Here is a 23,326-nt window from a genome sequence, read left to right on the forward strand (position 1 = left end):
AAAGGCGGATAATAGCGCTGAAGATGAAGAAGCTGGTTGACAAACAGAGGCAATGTGTAGTGAGGAGAGGCTGTTGATAGGACAAAATTGCAGTTAACAGGTTAAGTAACAACATAAAAGGCAGACAAAATTGAAAATGGTGAACACAGGACCCAGGTGTTACATTTGAACACATGCAGTATACGGAATAAGGGAGATGAACTTGCATATTGACAGGTATACGGAACGTTGTAGTCATCACTGAGTCAAGGCTGAAAAAGATTGTAGCTGGGAGCTTAAGTCTAAGGATAAACATTGTTTCAAAAGGACAGGCAAGAAGGCAGAGTGGGCAGTGTTGCTCTGTTGGTAAAAAGTAAAATCAAATCATTAGAAAGAGGTGACATCGGGTTGGAAAGTGTTGAATCATTGCGGATAGAGCAAAGGAACTGCAAAGGTAAAAAGACCCTGATGGGAGATGTTTACAGACCCTCCCCCCCCCCCAAACTGTAGTAAGGATATGGCCCACAAATTACAATGCATGCCAAAAGGGCAATGTTACAATAGTTATGGGGGACTTCGATATGCAGGTAGACTGGGAAAATCAGATTGCTGCTGGATTCCAAGAAGGCACTCTAGAGTGCCTATGAGATGGCTTTTTAAGAGCAGCTCATGGTTGAGCCCACTAAGGGATCAGCTATTCTGGATTGGGTGTTGTGCAATGAACCAAAATTGATGAGAGAGCTTAAGGTGAAAGAACCCTGAGCGGAAAGTGATCATAATATGATCAAATTCACCCTGAAATTTGAGAAGGAGAAGCTAAAGTCAGATGCATCAGTGTTACAGTGGAATAAAGGGAATTACAGAGGCATGAGAGAGGAATTATCCAGAATTGATTAGAAAAGAACACTGGGAGGGATGATGGCAGAGCAGCAATGGCTGGAATTTCTGGAAACAATTCAGATAAGGCTCAAGATATATACATCCCAAAAAGGAAGAAGTATTCTGAAGGAAAAATGATACAACTGTGGCTAACAAGAAAAGTCAAATCCAACATAAAAGCCAAAGAGGTGGAATATAATACAGCAAAAATTAGTGGGAAGTTAGAGGATTGGGAAGCTTTTAAAAACCATCAGAGGGCAACTAAATAAGTCATTAAGAAGGTAAAGATTGAATATGGAAGTAAACTAGCCAATAATATTAAAGAGGATACCAAAAGTTTCTGTAGATGCAAAATGTAAAAGACAGGCAGGAGTGGATATTGGACTGCTGAAAAGTCCTTGCACAGGATTCCCTAAAGGCTACTTTGCAGGTTGAGTCTGTGGTGAGGAAGACAAATGCGATGTTAGCATTTATTCAAAGAGAACTAGAATATAAAAGCAAGAGTGTAATATAAAACACTGGTGAGGCCTTACTTGGAGTATCGTGAGCAGTTTCAGACTCCTTATCTTAGAAAGAATGCACTGAAATTGGAAATGGTTCAAAGGAGGTTCATGAAAATGATTCCAGGATTGAACAGCATGTCATATGAAGAGTGTTTGATGGCTCTGGCCATCAAACTCACTCACTAGAATTCGGAGGAATGAGGAATGACCTAATTGAAACCTATTGAATGGTGAGGGGACTTGATAGAGTTGATGTGGAGAGGATGTTTCCTATAGTGGGAAAGTCTAAGACCAGAGGACACAGACTCAGGATAGAGGGGCGTCCTTTTGGAGTGGAGATGAGGAGAAATTTCTTTAGCCAGAGAATGGTGAATCTGTGGAACTCATTGTCACGAGCAGCTGTACAGGCCAAGTTTTTATGTATATTTAAGGCAGAGGTTGATAGATTAGTGATTGGTCAGGGAATTAAGCGATACAAGGAGAAGGCTGGAGATTGGGGCTGAGAGGAAAATTGGATCAGCCACATTGATATAGTGGAGCAGGCTCAATAGGTCAAATGGCCTAATTCTGTTCCAATGGTATTATCTCCCATCCACTGCCACCAACCTCATAGTTCCCTTACCCTGCACTGCTCGTTTCTACCTCCTACCATCTTCAAACCTGACTGTCCGTGTAGACTCATTGTCTCTGCCTGCTGCTGTTACCCTAAATTTTTGTCCTGACACCTCATCTCCATTCTATCCCCCTTGGTTCAGTCCCTTCACATTCCCTCAACAGCTTCAATTCCCTGGCCCTGACTGTCTCATTTTCACCATGGATGACCTGTCCCTATACACTTCTATTCTCTATTAAGAAGGCCCTAAAGCTCTCTGCTTCAGACCCGGCCAGTTCCCCTCCACCACCACTCTTGTCCATCTGACAGAAACGGTCCTCACCCTCAACAATTTCTCCTTCAGCTCCTCCCATGTTGAATTCAACACTGACTGACCACTCCTGCAATGCCACTGGTGCCAAAATGTATCAGTCTCTGCCGTTCCTTTTGATTTATCAGCTGCATGGAGGGGGAAGCCTGCTACATGGGCAATAGCTTTCTCTCCACAGTGTGCTGCCTGGCTTGTGTACTGGCTTGCACATCGCACGGACAGCAAGAACACAACATCTGAAACAGAGGGCCTCACAAAGAAAGGAAGAGCGAGATTATCAAGATAAAATTTGACAAGACCTATGGAAGAACCATGATCAGCAAATGTAGGGATTGAGTGGTTTTGGGGCAGGGGTTGCAGTGGAACTGGACATACTGCTGTTTGATGAGAAAATTGACAGTGAAATTATTTTCCAGATTATTAAATCAGAAAATCCTTTTCCATTTCTGAATATACCTTCAGCGAACTCAGCTACAAAACCTATTTTACAATTGATTCCCTCAGCAATATTGGTCGTGCTTCAACATCAGCATCTCAGGGCTGATGGTTTGTCATAATCCAAGACTTCAGACTGAATTGAATTTTCAGCACAATACAGGCTTCTGAGGCTGACGACCTAATTTTTGTGTGAGAAAACAAACAAAAGAAAAGCGGCCATTTCAGGTGAATTTGAATGACACATCTCAAAGAACAAAAGGTTTTCTATTCAACATTTATCCATCAGCAACCAGCTAATAATACAAAATCCATTATTGCATGACTATTCCTGTGTAAATGGGATGCCATTGAAATACTGTAAGTGATTACTCTTCAACCATTTTTCTCAGCTGTGAAGTGACAGGACTGGAAAACTGCATGGTCTTTCTGGCAATAAAAATACTTTACAAGTTGTAGATGCAGGAAATCCTAAATAAACACAGAAAATGTTGGAAGTACTCAGTAGGTCAGGCAGGACCTCATGAGAGAGAAATAGAGTTAACATTCAGGTCAGTGATTTTTTTCCAAGGAAAGGAAAAGTTAGACGTGCACAGCCTATCTTTGGGGTGGGTGAAGACCAAGAGAGTTTGTGGTGGTGATGATGCCAGCAGAGAAAGGCTGTGAAGGATTGACCATTGCAGATGGTCTTTTAGGGGAAATGCAAAAATGGAGATGTACAAGGAGAGAGGGAAATGAAACCATGCTGGAACTGTGAGACACAAAACACTGCAGCTGCTGGAAGTCTGAAATGAAAGCGAATGCTCAAAATGGCAGCAGGTCAGAAAGGATTAACGGAGAGGGAAAGCTGACGTAACATTACAGGTTAATTTAGTTTTCATGCCTGCATAGCTATCCCCTGACTCACTGCCTATTTCAAAGTTTTTCTGTGTTATACTAACCCATAAAACACTGGATTATGATGGACAACTTGTGTCTGCCCAGGGTATATGTTGGTTCTGCATTCACCTTTGCAATATTGGGTAAATGCAAAGAATCAAAAATATCACAAGGCCATTTAATCATCAGAAATTTAAAACTATATTAACATTTCCCTAACAATACTAAGAGCTAACCTGTGCTTCATAAATGGCTATTGATCTTTTAATGGAAAAAAAGAGCGGAGACAGAACAAAAGAAATAGGAGCAATAGTGAATCATTTGGCTTTTGAGTCTGTACTGCCTTTCAACAAGCTTATGGCTGGCTAAACTTCCAATTCAAACATTATTTAGCTGTTCCAATCTCTAGATCCATTGATTCCTTTAATATCCAGAATTTATCAATCACTTTCTTAAAAATGTAATCAATGGCTGAGCCTTCATGACAGTCTGGAGTACAGAATTCAAACAAACTCTGCAGGTGAAGACATTTCTCCCTATTTTTGAACCTATCCCTTACTTTAATACTGTAATCCTCCATTTTTCAGCTTCCTTAACTTCCCCTCTACATTTTTGTTTATTCATTCTAGGGATAAGATCTTCATATACTAAGCCAGCTTTTAATTGCCCAAGCCAAGGTGCCCTTGAGGAGGTGGTGATGAGCTGCCTTCTAAATCTGCTGCAGCGCTTGAGGTGTAAAGTACTCACAAACCTGATACAGTGAGAGCTCCAGGATTTTGACCAAGCAATGGTGAATATATTTCCAAATCAGTATGGTGTGTAGCTTGGCGTTTGGAATACACATAGGTTAACACTACTGAGGACAGAAGGAGAAAGAGGAATAACAGACATTAAAAATTTACTCAGCTGTCAGATAAAACTTCTGAGGATATATTTTCATCGATGAAAACAGGATTCAGCCACTCCATGTGAGCATATGCAATTCTGATAAGAAATACACACTACCAAACTTAAATGAAAGCACAAGCCAAAAGAATGAAGTTGTCACTCGGAAGAAAAAGTTAACCAGTGGCAGAGCATGATGCTCCATGGATCCGAGCTGACTAGATGACCTCTTCCCAGATATAGAGGTGTTCCTTGTAGCTATAAAGAACCAGGTGGTTAACAAAAAAAATCTAAGATACATAATAAAATATTTACGACAATAATTGCAGAAAATGCCAAGAGAAACCAGAAACAATCCAACACTTTAGAGGATCCTGCAGCAGCTTAACTCAATCTGACTAATTACACAGGCACAATCAAGTGGAAAACATCATTCACCAAAATGTTGCATTAAAATAGAAACTCATAAAAAGAATACCATACCTTACAACAAATAAAATCCTGATCCAGGTTTAGAGTCAGAATACCATAAATTATATTATAGCTGATCCACTTTTTCAGATAGGACAATCCATAATAATCGTCTGGATATTATGTTACAGGATGAACCAGCAACTTGCTTATTAGAACTAGCCATTGAAAGCACTCATTGCATATAGAAATCAATAAGTGAAATACACCAGAAATATGCTGAATTAAAATAGGAAATTGAAAGACTATGGAACATGAACAGGGTATACATTGTCCCTATAGAAATATTTACAATTGGTGCTGGTGTACAAGATATTAAGAGGAATAGACAGAGTGGACAGCCAGCACCTCTTCCCCAGGGCACCACTGCTCAGTACAAGAAGACATGGCTTTAAGGTAAAGGGAGGGAAGTTCAAGAGGGATATTAGAGGAAGGTTTTTCACTCAGAGTGGTTGGTGCGTGGAATGCACTGCCTGAGTCAGTGGTGGAGGAAGATACACTAGTGAAGTTTAAGAGACTACTAGACAGGTATTTGGAGGAATTTAAGGTGGGGTGTTATATAGGAGGCAGGGTTTGAGGGTCGGCACAACATCGTCGTGGGCTGAAGGGCCTGTAATGTGCTGTTCTATGTTCTATGTTTTATGTAAGTCTCCAGAAAGCCACAATACTAAACACCACTGGAATAGATCGGAAATTCCAAGCAATTAGTGTGCTTGGTTATGCCCATTCCTCAGGTTTTACCAGCTCGAGATGAGAAATGATAAAAATACAACAATAATAATAACAACTTATTTATAGAGCACTTTTCATACAGGTAATGTAGTTCAAAGTGCTTTAAATGTGATCAAGTGCAAACATGAAAATAAAATAAAAAATTTGTAAATAAATTTGTAAAACAAAGACAAAAAGATGTTCATTAAAAGCAAGTTTAAACAAATAGGTTATGAGATAGCGTTTAAAGTGTCAACTGATTCTGCATCTCTTACAGTTTTAGATATTGAATTCCACAGTTTAAGAGTTTAGTTTTTAAAAAAACTGACCTGCCAATGATCTCTTGAGGGAGATTGTTTAAATTTCAGAGACTGTCAGAAGACAACCCAGGAGTTTGTGGTGAACTACATATACCTGTCTGGACACGCCCCTGATGACTGCTCCTGTGGCTCCTCCCACAGACCCCTGTATAAAGGTGATGGAGGTCTGAGCCCGGCCTCTCAGTCTCCAGGATGTAGTATGGTGGTCACTCACTGCTTGTTCCTTCTTCCAGTCAATAAAAGCCGATATCTCGCTTTTATGTCTCAGAGTGAGTTATTGATGCTGCATCAGAGTTCGTGCAAGATTATAAAATGAAAATGACTCTGTGATGTACCCTGGTCTCAGACCATTGAGTGCTTTAAAAACAAGTAAGAGAGCTGTAAAACCAATTCTAAAAGATACAGGAAACCAATGCAAGGACGGGTGTGATATGTTCCTCATGCTGTTTTAGTTAAAAGTCTAGAAGCATCATTCTGAATGAGTTGCAGTTTGTCAATAGATTGCTTTGGAAGGCCTGTAAAAAGTGCATTACAATGATCTAGTCTATTTGATATAAAAAGGTGAATTAGTTTTTCAGCATCATTACGTGACAGAAATGGATATTATTATTATTATTATTATTATTATTATTATTATTATTATACTTTATTATCACCAAACAATTGATACTAGAGCGTACAATCATCACAGTGATATTTGTTTCTGCGCTTCGCGCTCCCTGAAGTACAAATCGAAGTAAATCGATATATCGTTAAGTGTCAAAAAGTTCCTCTAGTCACTTCCTTTATGTGGGATTTTAAATTAAAATCTGAATCAAGGATAACACTCGGTCTTGTTACTTCTAATTTTACAGGGGAGTCAAGTTCCCAAGTTTATCAAGAAGCTTATCTCTTTTAGGTTTGGGACCAACCAGAAGTATTTTATTTTTATCTTCACTTAGTTTTAGGAAATTATTGCTCATCTACTTTTTTATTGCAGCTACACCAGGAGTCATTGAAGATAGGGTGTTATCACCATCAAGTTCCACCAAGATATATTATCTGCATCCTCTTCCTTTCCAGTCCCAATGAAGAGTCTTGGCCCAAAACATCAACAGTTTATTCCTTTCCCTAGATTGTGTCTGACCTATTGAGTTCCTCCTGCATTTTGTATGTGTTGCTCTGGATATCCAGCATCTGCCAACTCTGTATTTTATGTTATGCTCTCTAATGCCTCCCAGTTGAACATATATAAGGTGGGGACCAAGACAGCTCCCCAAGCAACACCAAAAGAGTACATCATATCTCTTGGAAAATGTTAAAATATTGGTCTCCAAGACAGACAAAAATGTCTTTTCTCTTAGACACATGAGTGAAAATAATTAAAGGCACTATCAGAGAGGCCAACACAGTTCTCAAGGTGATCAAGGAGATGTTGTAATCAATTGTGATGAAAGCAGCACTCAGATCTAGAACGCTGTTTCCCAATCTTTTTTAGCTGGATGCCCCCCCCCCCGGGGTGCTTTTATACTTGCCAATGCCCCTCTTAGGCACAAAAAACATTCTGGTCTCCCCTTAGTGTAAAAACATGTCTACCATATGGCAAATTGAGAAAAATTATTCTGCTTTAAAATGTTCACTTGTCTTTAAACCTAGCTTACCCAGTACCTCTGCACTGTTCAGCATTTTTGATATCAATGTGATCCTTGAGCTTGATGGATTTTAGTAAAACTTGAAATACCTGGTTTAAGTTGAGAAAGCAAAAGTCCCCACATGTAGCAATATCCAAGCAGCTTCTGTTTTTTTTGTGAGTATGTGCACTAAAATCTCTTTCATCAAGGTAGAAGGATAGAAATGCAATGAAGAGCAGTTTGGTTCTTCTCCAAAGACCAGGAAAAGCCAACATTTCTGAAAAACATTTTTGCTTCTTCATCATTCTGAATTTCAATCATTTGTCCTGCAAGTTCTTTTCCTGTTCTTCCTCCCTGCAAAAAAAGGGTTAATTACCCAGTCCAAAATTTCCAAATCATTCAAATTTTTAAATTGATTCTGAAAACCCTTCTTCAGTGACAGCAGGTGTAAGCAGTACTCTTGCAAATCACCATCTGTGAAAGAGAGTGCCATACTTTCCATGCAGGGAAACTGAGAACATTCTTCTCCCAATGTTTTTCAATTTTCTGATAAAAGTGAACACTGCACTTTTTGCCTGGATTAAATTGAAATTCTCACCCTGCAGTTTCATATTTAGAATGTTTATTTTATCATACAGATTGACTAGGTATGACACATCTCCACATTAAAGTTCAACCTTGTTTCCCAAGCTCCTATAAACTTTGAGCAAAAATTCAACTACAGTGTCAAAAATATCAAAGAAACATTTTAAGTAGCAGCCAATACACTTGTGTGATGTGTAGAATAAGGATCGGTTGCACTTGAATCCAAGGGGTACCAATATCCTGGCAGGGAGGTTTGCTAAGGCTACTGGGGAGAGTTTAAACTAGAATTGATGGGGGGGGGGGGGGAGTGGGAACTGAACTGAAGAGTCAGAAGAAGGGATGGTTGGCTCACAAATAGAGAAAGCTTGTAGGCAATGTGAGAGGGAGGATAGACAGGTGATAGGGAAGGGATGCGCTCAAACTGATGGTTTGAGATGCGTCAATTTTAATTCAAGGAGTACCATATAACCATATAACAATTACAACACGGAAACAGGCCATTTTGGCCCTTCTAGTCCATGCCGAATGCTTACTCTCACCTAGTCCCACCTACCTGTACTCAACCCAAAACCCTCCATTCCTTTCCTGTCCATATACCTATCCAATCTTTTTTTAAATGACAAAATCGAACCTGCCTCTACCACTTCTACTGGAAGCTCATTCCACAAAGTGAGGAACAAAGTGGATGAGCATACAGCATGGATCAGTACTGGGAGCGATGATGTTGTGGCCATTACAGAGACTAGGATGGCTCAGGGGCAGGAATGGCTACATAGAGTGCCAGGCTTCAGATGTTTCAGAAAGGGCAGGGAGGGAGGCAAAAGAGGTGGGGGCATGGCACTGCTGATCAGAGATAGTGTCACAGCTGCAGAAAAGGAGGAAGACATGGAGGGGTTGTCTCCTGAGTCTCTGTGGGTGGAAGTTAGAAACAGGAAGGGGTCAATAACTCTACTGGGTGGTTTTTATAGACTACCCAATAGTAGCAGGGTCATCGAGGAGCAGATAGGGAGACAGATTCTGGATTGATGCAATAATAATAGGGTTGTTGTGATGGGAGATTTTAATTTCCCCAATATTGATTAGCATCTCCCTAAAGCAAGGGGTTTAGATGGGGTAGAGTTTGTTAGGTGTGTTCAAGGAGGTTTTCTGACACAATATGTAGATAAGCCTACAAGGGGCGAGGCTGTACTTGATCTGGTATTGGGAAATGAACCTGGTCAGGTGTCAGGTCTCTCAGTGGGAGAGCATTTTGCAAATAGTGATCACAATTCCATCTCCTTTACCATGGCATTGGAGGGGGATAGGAACAGACAAGTTAGGAAAGAAACTAATTGGAGTAAGGGGAAATATGAAGTTATCAGGAAGGAACTTGGAAGCATAAATTGGGAGCAGATGTTCTCAGGGAAATGTACGACAGAAATGTGGCAAATGTTCAGAGGATATTTACAGGGGATTTACCCTAGATTGAGGAGCATGCCTTATGAGAACAGGTTGAGTGAACCTGGGCTTTTCTCCTTGGAATGATGAAGGATGAGAGGTGACCTGATAGAGGTGTATAAGATGATGAGAAGCATTGATGGTGTGGATAGTTAGAGGCTTTTTCCTAAAGCTGAAAAGGCTAACATGAGAGGGCACAGTTTTAAGGTGCTTAGAAGTAGGTACAGAGGAGATGTCAGGGGTAAGTTTTTTTTTAAACACAGAGAGTGGTGAGTGTGTGGAATGGGCTCCTGGCAACGGTGGTGGAGGCAGATACGATAGGGTGTTTTAAGAGACTCCTAGATAGATACATGGAACATAGAAAAATAGAGGGCTATGGGTTACCCTCGGTACTTTCTAAACTAAGTACATATTCGGCACAGCATTGCGGGCCAGTGGGCCTGGTTTTCTATGTTTCTATGTTACTTCAGTGTGAAGAAGCATTCAATCTCCTCATTGTTATCTTGGCATAACTGATTAAATATTCTGCTATTTAATGGATGATCTTTAATTTTGTTGAAGCAGATATTACAAAATTCGTAAATGAAAAAAGTCACTGGCTGAGGTTTTTGGCTCTGCAACGTTGACAAACCGCACAATAGATTGCAAACAGACTCAGAATTTCCCTTTTCATAAATGCCACTAAACCAGCATGGCGACCTGTCTCACACAGGTCATCTCACACAATTGACTAATCCAGTTGTATCTCAAATTCTGTTTTTTATAGCTCAGTGTCTTCGCTCCTTGCATCAAAACAAGGACCTCAGCCCGAAACGTTGACTGTACTCTTTCGATAGTTGCTGCCTGACCTGCTGAATTCCTCCATCATTTTGTGTGTGTTGTTTTTATTTGCTTGTGGCTTTCTATTGGTTTATTACAACTGAGTGGCTTATTACAACTGACTGACACTGAAATTTGACACCTAAAGTTATGGCAAGGGATTATGAAATAGCAAGGGATGTGAAGTTCACAAAAAAAGTACATATTTGTTAGGTACACTGGACAATGATGGAGAACTGCTAGGACAAAATTACCTTGCACCAGTAACCATTGGAGAGGAGAGCACATCGGTCATCTGAAGGAAACTGATATAGAAGTGGAGAACTGAAGCTGCATGAATAATATAAGAAAGTAACTTTAATAAAGAAAATCTACTTATAAGAGGTGATAAATCCCTACCACTGTGACTTCTTCCTCCAGGATTTTAAACAAGGCAAGTAAAAAATATTGCAAAATAAGCAAAACAATTCTCCAACCTGTTATATTCCACAGTTCCAGTTTATTCTTTGCTACATTTTATGTTGCAATTGCTGTCTTCTCTCTTTCCTTTTAGATGCAGTAGCTTTTAACTCCAACAGTTTTTGCATTCCAACGAAGAAAGGATCTTTCTCCCTTCACTTTCATCAGACTTGGTTTCTCATTGTCATCCCACTCCTGCTGTGCTTTCACCATCCCTTTCGTTATTCCCCTCTCCGAATCCTAATGATCAGTCCTCATCTTAGTCTCCCTAAATTGTAATAAATTATGAGCTTAACATGGCATTGAACTCTTCTTACTCTGCTTGGTTCCCATTTCATTGATCAGAAAACTTCGTCCTAAACCATGGGCCCTCTTACCAGTCTTCACCACTCCTGATCCACTGGACACCTCCTTCTGGTCGATAACCCTTTTTATATTCATTCCTTGCTACCTGCTAACATGACATTAGCCACCTTGACCTTTCCACACTTCTCATGTTATAATCCATTCCCTTCTGAACATGCAGTACTCTGTCTGGAAGAATCAACCCCTATATTGTCACTCAAACCACTGAGAGTGGTGGTCCTCTTATATGATGAACTGACCTCTATAACATGCCAAATATCAGCTCTCAGACACCACCTAATACCACCCATAACCCACCATCGAACTTCAGGCTATGATCACCCAAAGACCAAGAACATAGAACATAGAACAGTACAGCACATTACAGGCCCTTCGGCCCACAATGTTGTGCCGACCCTCAAACCCTGCCTCCCATATAACACCTCACCTTAAATTCCTCCATATACCTGTCTAGTAGTCTCTTAAACTTCACTAGTGTATCTGCCTCCACCACTGACTCAGGCAGTGCGTTCCACGCACCAACCACTCTCTGAGTGAAAAACTTTCCTCTAATATCCCCCTTGAACTTCCCTCCCCTTACCTTAAAGCCATGTCCTCTTGTACTGAGCAGTGGTGCCCTGGGTAGGAGACGCTGGCTTTCCACTCTGTCTATTCCTCTTAATATCTTGTACACCTCTATCATGTCTCCTCTCATCCTCCTTCTCTCCAAAGAGTAAAGCCCTAGCTCCCTTAATCTCTGATCATAATCCATACTCTTTAAACCAGGCAGCATCCTGGTAAATCTCCTCTGTACCCTTTACAATGCTTCCACATCCTTCCTATCGTGAGGTGACCAGAACTGGACACAGCACTCCAAGTGTGGCCTAAATAGAGTTTTATAGAGCTGCATCATTACATCGTGTCTCTTAAACTCTATCCCTTGACTCATGAAAGCTAACACCCCATAAGCTTTCTTAACTACCCTATCTACCTGTGAGGCAACTTTCAGGGATCTGTGGACATGTATCCCTAGATCCTTCTGCTCCTCCACACTACCAAGTATCCTGCCATTTACTCTGCTTTGGAGTTTGTCCTTCCAAAGTGTACCACCTCACACTTCTCCGGGTTGAACTCCATCTGCCACTTCTCAGCCCACTTCTGCATCCTATCAATGTCTCTCTGCAATCTTCGACAATCCTCTACACTATCTACAATACCACCAACCTTTGTGTCGTCTGCAAACTTGCCAACTCACCCTTCTACCCCCACATCCAGGTCATTAATAAAAATCACAAAAAGTAGAGATCCCAGAATAGATCCTTGTGGGACACCACTAGTCACAACCCTTCAATCTGAATGTACTCCCTCCACCACAACCCTCTGCCTTCTGCAGGCAAGCCAATTTTGAATCCACCTGGCCAAACTTCCCTGGATCCCATGCCTTCTGACTTTCAGAATAAGCCTACCATGTGGAACCTTGTCAAATGCCTTACTAAAATCCATGTAGACCACATCCACTGCACTACCCTCATCTGTATGCCTGGTCACCTCCTCAAAGAACTCCATCAGGCTTGTTAGACACAATCTGCCCTTCACAAAGCCATGCTAACTGTCCCTGATCAGACCATGATTCTCTAAATGCCCATACAACCTATCTCTAAGAATCTTTTCCAACAGCTTTCCCACCACAGACGTAAGGCTCACTGGTCTATAATTACCTGGACTATCCCTACTACCTTTCTTGAACAAGTGGACAACATTCACCTCCCTCCAATCCTCCAGTACTATTTGTGTGGACAACGAGGACATAAAGATCCTAGCCAGAGGCTCAGCAATCTCTTCCCTGCTAAATCCATTTCTAACTCCCCAAGCAGAGTTGCACTGGCAGACTCAATGTTTCATCCCACTGTTGCTCCAGCTTTGTCCTTCTTTGGGATAACAAGGTGTCAATTGAAACTCACCCACATCCACCCAGAAGGGCACGTAGCTGAGAGAGGATACTAGCATTTCCATGCCAGTCATTTTCAAGGAATTTTCCCTTTCTCCGTCATTTTGCCTTCCTCACTTTTCCTCAGACAATACTTCTGTTTCACTGATAATGCTAACACTATTACTTTTCTGATCTCTGTTAAAGCTACTGTACCTCTCATTCTCAAATTCCTTTTTCATTTATCCTGCCACTCTCCTTTTGGCTTCTCTCTCTCTCTCAGCCGATGCTGACACTAAGAGCATCTTAATTCCCAGGAATTGTGGGGAATGAACAATTTTGCCTTTCAGTCAAAATTGACTGTTTGGATCCCCATATGATTGCCTCCATTGTAACAGGGTCATGCTTTGTTATGATCTGGAGCACACGATTTCAGTGGGGAATATTTGTCCAGCAGGGTGCAGCTGCTCTTCAGCAACAGAAAAAGGCCAATGCATGTGTGCCCACAATCCCTGGCAGCTACGCAGATGCTATATCTATGTAACTCAGTCTGCACAATATTCATTGAGTCCAGTATCCTCTGCTCTTTGAGAGAGAGAGAGTTCCAAAGGCTCATGACACTGCCAGAAAATAAATCCCTGGTTTAAATAGCCAACCCTTTATTTTTAAGCAGTGACTCGTGGTTCTAAGTTTATATTCAAGATTAATCATTCTGTCTGCATTCAACATTTCAAGTTCCTCAGTAAGGTTTGTTGTGTTTGCAAAAACTCTTCCCAAGTCCAGCAAATGAAAATATAGTCAGTCCAGTCTTTCATGACAAGATAATCCTCCTACTCCAGGAATTATTTTTGTAAACCTCACTGTACTGTTTCTAGTAACATAGAAACATAGAAAACCTACAGCACAATACAGGCACTTCAGCCACAATGCTGTCCTTACCCGAGAAATTACCCAGGGATACCCATAGCCCTCTATTTTTCTGAGATCCATATACCTGTCCAGGAGTCTCTTAGAAGACCCTATCATATCTGCTTCCACCACCGTTGCTGGTAGCCCATTCCACGCACTCACCAATCTCTGCATAAAAAACTTACTCCTGACATCTCCTCTGTACTTACTTCCAGACACCTTAAAACTGTGCCCTCTTGTGTTAGCCATTTCAGCCCTGGGAAAAAGCCTCTGACTATCCACACATACAATGCCTCTCATCATCTTGTACACCTCTATCAGGTCACCGCTCATCCTCCGTCGCTCCAAGGAGAAAAGGCCGAGTTCATTCAACCTATTCTCATAAGGCATGCTCCCCAATCCAGGTAACATCCTTGTAAATCTCCTCTGCACCCTGTTAGGGTTAATGTTAGGGTTAATTCGAGACTGCCATTACAGGTCAGGAGTGGCTCACGTAATGAGAGGGAGGGGGGAGCAAAACTGGGGACCCCGCTACACCGAAACTAACAGTGTCACGCGATTCAGTAAACAAAAGAAACAGGTAACTCGTGAGTGTATGGCATCGGGCCAATAAGATGGACACAAGTGCCCGATATTACCTAATATGTAGCGGGGGGTTGTGCTGGGGGGAAAAGGGATATAAATAAGAGCAGATTGTAAGGGGAAGTTGGAACGCGCCTTCTCCAGCGACTCCGTCGATTCGCTGTGCCAGTTACGGATTCTGCCAATAAAGCCACGTTTCACTATAATCAGGTGTCGGTTGTCTCTCTTCCTAAACGAACACAGGGCAGAATTTCAAGCCCAACATTTGGTGACCCCGACGTGGGGAGGGAGAGACAACACAGGCTGGCGGGTCCGACAGCAGACAACTTGCGGCCGCAAGCTCGACTAAGGTCAGGAAGTGCCTGTTATATCGAAGACTTCCACTAGATAGTTAAATCACTGAGTTAGATCTTGTCTGCTGACGGATCCTCACCAACCCCAAATTACCCTGGGAGAGATCATTCCCAGTGCAGAATCGTGACTGGTAAGTACTAACTCTTATCTGTTTTTAGGAAGATCCTCCGCCCGTGGAAAAGTCTTCTGAGTGAGGGTACCCGCCGCCCACGAAGGGCATAAAAGTCTCAGGAGTGAGGAGGAGAAGAGAAAAGTGTCGCGGTACACCGTAGTACACAGGGATACTGACGGCGCCTACCTTAGACTGGTTGTTAAGAGGAGAAATCTCCCACGCGAAGGTCAGGTTTTGAAAGGCGACCGTCCCACATTTGATCCTCTCTGTGTACTAGGGAGCCATGGAGCACTTCAATTTCGAGTTACCGAAACTCAGACATTTGTGTGTTGAGTAACAGAGTATATGAGAGTTTTTAGAAATATGGTAAAATTGATAACTGTGCGAGTTCAATAATCTAACAGTGAGCTGCCGCAGGGGTCGGACACCATCAAGGTAGGAGTGGAAGTGTTCCTCTGAGGCCCGGGGAAGCTCACCTGGAACGGAAAACGGTGGCATGGTCCATACCCTGTCACCGAGGTCTCCAACAGGGCATTAAAAGGTAAGAAGGGAGGGGGACAATAACTGGCATCATTTTCTACTGGCTAAATAAGACCTCTGGCAAGTGGGGAGCGTTTCTGGGACAGTCGGCTCTAGGACTGTCTATTTCAATTGCTATCTTTATTACGTGTGGTTGTTGTTGCGGGACTATAGATCGAGCCTTGACCGGAAAGGATGGACCTCCACCGGCGTACCAGGCACCCTTGTTCCCGGTGGAAGGGGAGGACACGGCCCTCCCGGAAAGCGGACGCGCTATGGGAGGACACGGACTGAAATGGACCATGGCAAGGGGGGGATTGTGAATTTGTTCTTGAATAAGTTTTCTGAAATGTTGCATGCTACTTGTAAAAATTGCGGATGTTTAGGGAACCCCTACCCATATTTTGTGACCCTAGGTCGGACAAATCAGGATAAGCAAATAGGGAGGACACGCCAAAGAGTGCCGGGGGACGCTCACCTCCCTGCCTGATCCCGGCAGCCGCAGAAAAGCTTGTAAGGGGTGTGGCCTCTGGGAGGCCAAGGGAGGGAGTGTTAGGGTTAATGTTAGGGTTAATTCGAGACTGCCATTACAGGTCAGGAGTGGCTCACGTAATGAGAGGGGGGGGAGCGAAACTGGGGACCCCGCTACACCGAAACTAACAGTGTCACGCGATTCAGTAAACAAAAGAAACAGGTAACTCGTGAGCATATGGCTGCGGGCCAATAAGATGGCATAAGTGCCCGATATTACCTAATATGTAGCGGGGGGTTGTGCTGGGGGGAAAAGGGATATAAATAAGAGCAGATTGTAAGGGGAAGTTGGAACGCGCCTTCTCCAGCGACTCCGTCGATTCGCTGTACCAGTTACGGATTCTGCAATAAACCCAAGTTTTGTAATATTCCGGTGTTGGTTGTCTCTCTTCCTAAACGAACACAGGGCAGAATTTCAAGCCCAACAACCCTTTCTATGGTTTCCACATCGTTCCTGTAGTGAGGCAACCAGAACTGAGCACAGTACTCTAAGTGAGGTCTGACCAGGATCCTATATAGCTTCAACATTATCTCTGGCTCTTAAACTCAATCCCAGGATTGATTAAAGCCAATGCACCGTCTGCCTTCCTAGCAACACTGCAGTGTCCTATGGACTCTGACCCCAAGATACCTCTGATCCTCCACACTGCCAAGAGTCTTACCATTAATACTATATTCTGCCATCATATTTGACCTACCAAAATGAACCACCTCACAATTATCTAGGCTGAACTCTATCTTCCACTTCTCAGCCTAGTTTTGCATCCTATCAATGTCCCCCTGTAACCTCTGATAGCCCTCCACACTATCCACAACACCCCCAACCTTTATATTATAAGCAGATGTATTGACCCAACTCTCCACTTCATAATCCAGGTCATTTATAAAAATCACGAAGAGTAGGGGTCCCAGCACAGATGTCTGAGGCACACAACTGGTCACCAACCTCCATGCAGAATATGACCCGTCTATAACCACTCTGCCTTCTGTGGGCAAGCCAGTTCTGGATCCACAAAGCAATGTTTCCTTGGATCCCATACCACCTTACTTTCTCAATAAGCCTTGCATGGGATACCTTGTCAAATGCCTTGCTGAAATCCATATACACTACATCTACGGCTCTTCCTTCATCAATGTGTTTAGTCACATCCTCAAAAACTTCAATCAGGCTCGTAAGGCACAACCTGCCTTTGACAAAGCCATGCTGACTATTCCTAATCATATTCTACCTCTTCAAATGTTCATAAATCCTGCTTCTCAGGATCTTCTCCATCAGCTTACCAACCACTGAAGTAAGACTCACTGGTTAATAATTTCCTAGGCTATCTCTACTCCCTTTCTTGGATAATTAAACAACATCTGCAACCCTCCAATCCTCCGGAACCTCTCCATCCCCATTGATGATGCAAAGATCATTGCCAGAGGCTCAGCAATCTCCTCCCACAGTAGCCTGACGTACATCTCGTTCATTTCCGGTGACTTATCCAACTTGATGCTTTCCAAAAGCTCCAGCACATTCTGTTTCTTAATATCTACATGCTCAAGCTTTTCAGTCCGCTGTAAATCATTCCTACAATCTCCAAGATCCTTTTCCATAGTGAATACTGAAGCAAAGTACTCATTAAGTACAAACATTTGTACTTCTGCTATTTCCTCTGCCTCCATGCATACTTTTCCACTGTCACACTTGATTGGTCCTATTCTCTCATGTCTTATCCTCTTGCTCTTCACATACTTGTAGAATGCCTTGAGGTTTTCCTTAAACGTGGCCGCCGAGGCCTTCTCATGGCCCCTTCTGGCTCTCCTAATTTCTTTCTTCAGCTCCTTCCTGCTAACATTATTGTCTTCTAGATCTTTATCATTTTTTTTAAATATTTTTAAATATTTTTTGTGTTTATGCCCTTTCTTAAACAAGATCAAACTGCACAATACATTCCACAAATATTCTATGTAACTGGAACATAATTCTTCTTCTTTGGTTTCAATTTCCTATGCAATAATCAAGAACATTGTTAGCTTTTTTCCCCAATTTCTTGGTGTACCAGCACCCCAGCCATTTGTGATCATGTGCTCAAGTACCAGATCCCTCTTTAATTCTCCCCATTTACAAAATATGACTTTTTTCCCCCGAGAGAAGACAAAATCTCACATATTTCTGCATTATAGTTTATTTTTCAAATCTTTGCTGTTCTTTATCCCTGTGTCACCTCCTTGTGTCTTTTTTACAACTTATCATCAGCTCCAAATTTCACAACTCTACTGCCAGTTACTGCATCCAGGTCATTTATGTACTATAAATTGTCAAAATCTGAGGTTCGAACACCGCATTCTGTGGCACATCGCTTTTTGCATCCAGACATTGAACATAGAAATTAGGACATTATAGCAGAGGAACAAGCCCTATGCTGCACCAAACTAGTTAAATGCCAAACTAAACTAATCCATTCTGTCTATACAATGTACGTATTGCTCCATTCTCTGCTAATCCATGTATCTACCTAAAAGATGCTTACATGCCTCTTTTGTATTTGCCTCCACTACCCCATCCCTGGCAATGCATATTAGGCAGCTATGTCACTCACTTTTTGCGAGGCTCACCTCCTTTGAACTTATCCTCTCTCACTTGAAATGCATGCTCTGGAAAGAAAATACCGACTGTCTATATTTCTCTTAATCTTAGAAATTGCCATTGGGTTTCCCTTCATCTTCCACGATACAGAGAAAACAACCCATGTTTGTCCATCCTCTCCTCATACAAAGCACATGTCCTCTAATCCAGACAGCATGCTGGTAAACCTCTTCTGCACCCTCTCCAAAGCTTCCATGTCCTTCCTATAATAGTGATCAGAAATGAAAGCAATACTCCAGAAGCAGCCTAACCAAAGTTTTATCAAACTGCAATATAACTTCCCAACTCTTGATTTCAGTGGTAAGAATACGCCTTCTTTACCATCCAATCAACATATATAGCCACTTCCAGGGAACTATGGACTTGAAACCCAAGATCCCTCTGTGCATTCACACTATTAGGGGGCTTGCCATTAGCAATATACTGCCTCTTTACATTTGATCTCCCAAAGTGTAAACTGCACATTCAGACAGATTAAACTCCATCTGCCATTTCTCCACCCATACCTCCAACTGATCTATATCCCACTATATCCATTTGGCATACTTCTACACTGTCCATTGTTACGAACCCCGTAACTGGGTCACTTACCAGCAAAGATAGAGAGGTCCATTGAAGTCTGATGGTACTATTTTTAACAGTATTTATTGGTAAAAATACACAAAAATAATATCAATGCAAACATACAGATAATATATGTCATCAATACTAAATCTAAAAGTGCGGGTATAATAATAATCAATAAGAAATAGCTCTATCGTTGTCTAGGGGATAATGTATTGTCCGATGGAAATATAAAAGTCACTCAGTTCATTCAGGCTGCAGCCTTTGGTTGGAGAGAGACAAGTTTTAGAAACTTGCCGGCTTTCCTTTATTCAATCTTGATCCGTATTCGTCCTTTAGCGAGGCCGTTCCGTGGAATACTTGTCATCTGGGCAAGGATGGACACACACACAAGTCCCCACTGGTCTCATACGTTTCTCCTGGTGTGTCTAAAGGGGTTGTTCCCCAGACCCTCTTTTATCCTTACTCACGGGGTCTCAGATGTCAATCAGGTTGGGATGATGCAATCCCTCAACCAGCCCACTCTGGTCATTCCCTGAGGGCTTCAATGAATAGTACAGTACTCAATACACAATTCCGTCTCCAAGAGACAATAGCCGTTATCAATGGTTCCGCCTTGCTGAGGCCAGGACACATTCCAAGCCTGTGTATTCTGGATGTCTCTCTCTCATTTCCTGGGTCCCAGACCCGAATTAATAGCGATCTTGCGATTCTCGAAAAGGAGGGGGCTACTTTGTACCCTTCGGCCCCTCAGAGTTGTGGCACATTCGTAACACCATAAAGACATCAAAATTTGCATCAATGGTGAGCTTAGTAACCCACCCACATTGCCATCCAAGTTTTCATGTCAAAGTGAAAAAAGATCTTTACAAAGTGCTTTAAATTAATTACAAATATAAAACACAAAATAATTGATTGCATAATTACTCACACCCTTCAAGTCAGTATTTAGTAGATGCACCTTTGGCAGCCATTACAGCCTTGAATCTGTGTGGATAGGTCTCTATCAACTTTGCACATCTGAACACTGCAATTTTTCCCATTCTTCTTTACAAACTGTTTAAGCTCTGTCATTTTGCATGAGGATCATGAGTGAACAGCCCTTTTTAAGTTCAGCCACAAATTTTCAATTAGATTAAGGTCTGGACTTCAACTTGACCACTCCAGGATATTAACTTTGTTGTTTTTAAGCCATTCCTGTGTAGCTTTGGCTTTATGCTTGAGGTCATTGTCTTGCTGGAAAACAAATCTTCATGTCTCAGTTCTCTTGCAGACTACATCAGGTTTTCCTCCTGGATTTCCCTGCATTTTGCTGCATTCATTTTACCCTCTACTTTCACAAGCCTTCCAGGACCTGCTGCAGTGAAACATCCCCACAGCATGATGCAGCCACCACCATGCTTCACGGTAAGGATGGTGTGTTTTTGATATGTGTGGTGTTTGGTTTACACCAAACATAGCATTTAGTCTGGTGGCCAAAAAGCTCAGTTTTGGTTGACCATAGAACCTTCTTCCAGCTGATGACAGAGTCTCCCACATGCCTTCAGGCAAACTCTACGCAAGTTTTCATGTGAGTTTTTTTCAATAGTGGCTTTCTCTTTGTCACTCTCCCGTAAAGCTGCAACTGCTGTATGCACAGTCTCTCCCATCTCTGCCACTGAAGCTTGTAACTCCTCCAGAGTTGTCATAGGTCCCTTGGTGGTCTCCCTCACTAATCTCCTTTTTGCACAGTCACTCAGTTTTTGAGGACAGCCTGCTCCAGGCAAATTTACAGCTGTGCCATATTCTTTCCATTTTTGATGATTGACTTAACTGTACTCCAAGAGATATTCATGACAGAAACTTTCTTGTATCCATCTCCTGAACTGTGCTTTTCAATATCCTTTTCATTAAGTTGTTTGGAGTGTTCTTTTGTCTTTATGGTGTAGTTTTTGCCAGGTTACTGACTCATCAGTAGATGGACCTCCCAGATACAGAAGTATTTTTACTGCAACGAATTGAAACATCTTGACTGCACACAGTGATGTCCATTTAACTAAATATGTGATGTCTAAAACCAATTGGCTGCACCAGTGATGATTTGGTGTGTCATATTAAAGGGGGTGAATACTTATACAATCAATAATTTTGTGTTTTATATTTGTAATTAATGTAGATCACTGTGTAGAGATCTGCTTCACTTTGACAAGAAAGAGTCTTTTTCTGTTGATCAGTGTCATAAAAAAGCCAAATCATATCCACTGTGATTCAATGTTGTAAAACAATAAAGCATGAATCTAAATGGCAAAGCCATGCATCTTTATCTTCTGGATGAGCATACCATAAGATATCCATTCAGACAACATCTATAGTTCTACCTTCATCAGTCACCTTTGTCTCCCCCTTGAAAAGCTCAGGGAAGTGAGGGAGACGTACTTGCCCCACACAAAGCCATGGTTTTCCAAATAGCTATAAATCTTATCCCTAAGACTCCTCTCCAATAACCATCCTATCACTGACATGAGACTCACCAGTCTATTATTTCTGAGATTCCTATTTCCCTTCTTGAATAACAGAAGACCGTGAGCTGCTTGCCAGTCCTCTGGGACCTATCCCTTCATTCCTTGCCTATTCATGTGCCTATCCCAATGACTCTAAGAATCTGCTTCTACAGCCTGCTCAGGTAGCACAATCCATTCATATGCCACTCTCTTGCCTCATAATCATCAATAGACTTCCTGCTTTTGTTTTAAAGCTGCACATTCTGGTATTTGGTAAATACATCCCAAGAGGACTCTGACTGACTATTTTATGTATTTTGGCTTCTCATCATTTTACATTCTTCTTTTGGGCACCCCTCATCCTTTGATGCTCCAGTGTAAGCAATCCAACTTTGTCCAATCTCTTCTTATAGTTAGCATTGTCAAAAGTTGCATTCCCAGCCCCTCCTCTACTCCCTGTATACTCATAACTGTGTGGCCAGATTCTGCTCCAACTCCACCTACGAGTTTGCAGATGATACCACCACAGTGGGCCGTATCTCAAATAACGATGAGTCAGAGCACTGGAAGAAATAGGGAGCCTAGAGACATGGTTTCAGAACAACAACATTTTTCTACTACAATATGATGGACTCTTGACCTCACAATCTACCACATTATGACCTTGCACCTTACACTGTACCTGCACTGCACTTCCACTGTCGCTGTTGCATTCTTTTATTGATTTCCCTTGAACTACCACAGTGCACTGTGATCAATAGGAGAAGTATGCAGACAAGATTTTCATTGTACATGTGTCAATAATAACCTAACTGAGGAAACATCCTGGTGAATCTCTTCTGCACCCTCTCCAATGCCTCCACCTCTTTCCTTTAAAGCAATGACCAGAACTGCACTCAGTATTCCAGATATGGCCTAACCAAGGTTGCAACATGACTTGCCAACTTTTATACTCAGTTTTGCTATGTTTGGGGAACCAGGGACTTGCACCCCAATGTCTGTCTGGACATTCATACTCCTAAGGGTTCTGCTATTTACCACATACTTTCCCCTTAGGTTTGACCTCCCAAAGTACAACACCTCATGCATCACTGGATAAAACTCCCTCTGCATTTCTCTGCCCATATTTCCAACTGATCAATATCCTTTGGCAGCCTTCCTCACTGCTCACAACTCTGTCAAATATTGTGTTCTCCACAAGCATACGAGTCAACCCAACAACAAAGAAAAAGACCTTTCTATCTCTGTTACCTGTTACCAGTTAACCTTCCATCCTTCCAAAATGTTATCTCCTATACCATGAGCATTTTTTTCCCACAATAACTTTTGATGTCATTCTTTATCAGAGGCCTTCTGGAAATTTAAATGTGCTGTATTTGCTCGTTTTCCTCTTTATCCACAGCATATGTTGTTTCTTCAAAGAACTCCAATAACATGATATCCCTTTCACAAAATATGTTGACAGTGACCGATTATATT

This window comes from Hemitrygon akajei, chromosome 2, assembly GCF_048418815.1.
Source record: "Hemitrygon akajei chromosome 2, sHemAka1.3, whole genome shotgun sequence".
In the NCBI taxonomy this organism is placed as follows: Eukaryota; Metazoa; Chordata; class Chondrichthyes; order Myliobatiformes; family Dasyatidae; genus Hemitrygon; species Hemitrygon akajei.